Source organism: Zea mays, unplaced genomic scaffold (genome assembly GCF_902167145.1).
Source record: "Zea mays cultivar B73 unplaced genomic scaffold, Zm-B73-REFERENCE-NAM-5.0 scaffold_27, whole genome shotgun sequence".
Classification (NCBI taxonomy): domain Eukaryota; kingdom Viridiplantae; phylum Streptophyta; class Magnoliopsida; order Poales; family Poaceae; genus Zea; species Zea mays.
The window spans coordinates 34859-38917 of NW_023366893.1; positions in this window are offsets into that span (position 1 = coordinate 34859).

The window sequence follows — 4059 nt, forward strand, 5'->3', positions numbered from 1 at the left end:
CGGCAAAATGGGGGTTGTGTGGCCATTGATCATCGACCAGAGGCTCGTACACCTCACCCCACATATGTTTCCTTGCCATAGATCACATTCTTGGATTTCTGGTGGAGACCATTTCTTGGTCAAAAATCCGTAGGTGTTAGCCTTCAGTGTCATTGAAAATGGTCGTTCATGGCTATTTTCGACAAAAATGGGGGTTGTGTGGCCATTGATGATCGACCAGAGGCTCGTACACCTCACCCCACATATGTTTCCTTGCCATAGATCACATTCTTGGATTTCTGGTGGAGACCATTTCTTGGTCAAAAATCCGTAGGTGTTAGCCTTCGGTATTATTGTAAATGGTCATTCATGGCTATTTTCGACAAAAATGGGGGTTGTGTGGCCATTGATCTTCGACCAGAGGCTCATACACCTAACTACACATATGTTTCCTTGCCATAGATCACATTCTTGGATTTATGGTGGAGACCATTTCTTGGTCAAAAATCCGTAGGTGTTAGCCTTCAGTGTCATTGAAAATGGTCGTTCATGGCTATTTTCGACAAAAATTAGGGTTGTGTGGCCATTGATCGTCGACTAGAGGCTCATACACCTCACCCCACATATGTTTCCTTGCCATAGATCACATTCTTGGATTTCTGGTGGAGACCATTTCTTGGGCAAAAATCCGTAGGTGTTAGCCTTTGGTATTTTTGAAAATGGTCATTCATGGCTATTTTCGACAAAAATGGGGGTTGTGTGGCCATTGATCTTCGACCAGAGGCTCATAAACCTCACCCCACATATGTTTCCTTGCCATAGATTACATTCTTGGATTTATGGTGGAGACCATTTCTTGGTCAAAAATCCGTAGGTGTTAGCCTTCAGTGTCATTGAAAATGGTCGTTCATGGCTATTTTCGACAAAAATTAGGGTTGTGTGGCCATTGATCGTCGACCAGAGGCTCATACACCTCACCCCACATATGTTTCCTTGCCATAGATTACATTCTTGGATTTCTGGTGGAAACCATTTCTTGGTTAAAAACTCGTACGTGTTAGCCTTCGGTATTATTGAAAATGGTCGTTCATGGCTATTTTCGACAAAAATTAGGGTTGTGTGGCCATTGATCGTCGACCAGAGGCTCATACACCTCACCCCACATATGTTTCCTTGCCATAGATCACATTCTTGGATTTCTGGTGGAGACCATTTCTTGGTCAAAAATCCGTAGGTGTTAGCCTTCGATATTATTGAAAATGGTCGTTCATGGCTATTTTCGACAAAAATGGGGGTTGTGTGGCCATTGATCATCGACCAGAGGCTCATACACCTCACCCCACATATGTTTCCTTGCCATAGATCACATTCTTGGATTTCTGGTGGAGACCATTTCTTGGTCAAAAATCCGTAGGTGTTAGCCTTCGGTATTATTGAAAATGGTCGTTCATGGCTATTTTCGACAAAAATGGGGGTTGTGTGGCCATTGATCATCGACCAGACGCTCATACACCTCACCCCACATATGTTTCCTTGCCATAGATCACATTCTTGGATTTTTGGTGGAGACCATTTCTTGGTCTAAAATTTGTAGGTGTTAGCCTCTAGTATTATTGAAAATGGTCGCTCATGGCTATTTTCATAAAAAATGGGGGTTGTGTGGCCATTTATCATCGACTAGAGGCTCATAAACCTCACCCCACATATGTTTCCTTGCCATAGATCACATTCTTGGATTTCTGGTGGAGACCATTTCTTGGTCAAAAATCCGTACGTGTTAGCCTTTGGTATTTTTGAAAATGGTCGTTCATGGCTTGGTCGATGATCAATGGCCACACAACCCCCATTTTTTATGAAAATAGCCATGAGCGACCATTTTCAATAATACTAGAGGCTAAGACCTACGGATTTTTGACCAAGAAATGGTCTCCACCAGAAATCCAAGAATGTGATCTACGACAAGGAAACATATGTGGGGTGAGGTGTATGAGCCTCTAGTCGACGATCAATGGCCACACAACCCCCATTTTGCCGAAAATAGCCATGAATGACCATTTTCAATAATACCGAAGGCTAACACCTACGGATTTTTGACCAGGAAATGGTCTCCACCAGAAATCCAAGAATGTGATCTATGGCAAGGAAACATATGTGGGGTGAGGTGTACGAGCCTCTGGTCGATGATCAATAGCCACAGAACCCCCATTTTGCCGAAAATAGCCATGAACGACCATTTTCAATAATACCGAAGGCTAACACCTACGGATTTTTGACCAAGAAATGGTCTCCACCAGAAATCCAAGAATGTGATCTATGGCAAGGAAACATATGTGGGGTGAGGTGTACGAGCCTCTGGTCGATGATCAATGGCCACAGAACCCCCATTTTGCCGAAAATAGCCATGAACGACCATTTTCAATAATACCGAAGGCTAACACGTACGAGTTTTTGACCAAGAAATGGTCTCCACCAGAAATCCAAGAATGTGATCTATGGCAAGGAAACATATGTGGGGTGAGGTGTATGAGCCTCTGGTCGACGATCAATGGCCACACAACCCCTAATTTTTGTCGAAAATAGCCATGAACGACCATTTTCAATGACACTGAAGGCTAACACCTACGGATTTTTGACCAAGAAATGGTCTCCACCAGAAATCCAAGAATGTGATCTATGGCAAGGAAACATATGTGGGGTGAGGTGTATGAGCCTCTAGTCGATGATCAATGGCCACACAACCCCCATTTTTGTCGAAAATAGCCATGAATGACCATTTTCAAAAATACCAAAGGCTAACACATTCGGATTTTTGCCCAAGAAATGGTCTCCACCAGAAATCCAAGAATGTGATCTATGGCAAGGAAACATATGTGGGGTGAGGTGTACGAGCCTCTGGTCGATGATCAATGGCCACACAACCCCCATTTTGCCGAAAATAGCCATGAATGACCATTTTCAATAATACCGAAGGCTAATACGTACGAGTTTTTAACCAAGAAATGGTCTCCACCAGAAATCCAAGAATGTGATCTATGGCAAGGAAACATATGTGGGGTGAGGTGTATGAGCGTCTGGTCGATGATCAATGGCCACACAACCCCCATTTTTGTCGAAAATAGCCATGAACGACCATTTTCAATAATACCGAAGGCTAACACGTACGGATTTTTGACCAAGAAATGGTCTCCACCAGAAATCCAAGAATGTGATCTATGGCAAGGAAACATATGTGGGGTGAGGTGTATGAGCCTCTAGTCGATGATCAATGGCCACACAACCCCCATTTTTGTCGAAAATAGCCATGAATGACCATTTTCAAAAATACCAAAGGCTAACACGTATGGATTTTTGACCAAGAAATGGTCTCCACCAGAAATCCAAGAATGTGATCTACGACAAGGAAACATATGTGGGGTGAGTTGTATGAGCCTCTGGTCGACGATCAATGGCCACACAACCCCCATTTTGCCGAAAATAGCCATGAATGACCATTTTCAATAATACCGAAGGCTAACACGTACGAGTTTTTAACCAAGAAGTGGTTTCCACCAGAAATCCAAGAATGTAATCTATGGCAAGGAAACATATGTGGGGTGAGGTTTATGAGCCTCTAGTCGATGATAAATGGCCACACAACCCCCATTTTTTATGAAAATAGCCATGAGCGACCTTGAAAATAGCCATGAGCGACCATTTTCAATAATACTAGAGGCTAACACCTACGGATTTTAGACCAAGAAATGGTCTCCACCAGAAATCCAAGAATGTGATCTACGACAAGGAAACATATGTGGGGTGAGGTGTATGAGCCTCTAGGTCGATGATCAATGGCCACACAACCCCCATTTTTGTCGAAAATAGCCATGAATGACCATTTACAATAATACCGAAGGCTAACACCTACGGATTTTTGACCAAGAAATGGTCTCCACCAGAAATCCAAGAATGTGATCTATGGCAAGGAAACATATGTGGGGTGAGGTGTACGAGCCTCTGGTCGATGATCAATGGCCACACAACCCCCATTTTTTATGAAAATAGCCATGAGCGACCATTTTCAATAATACTAGAGGCTAAGAC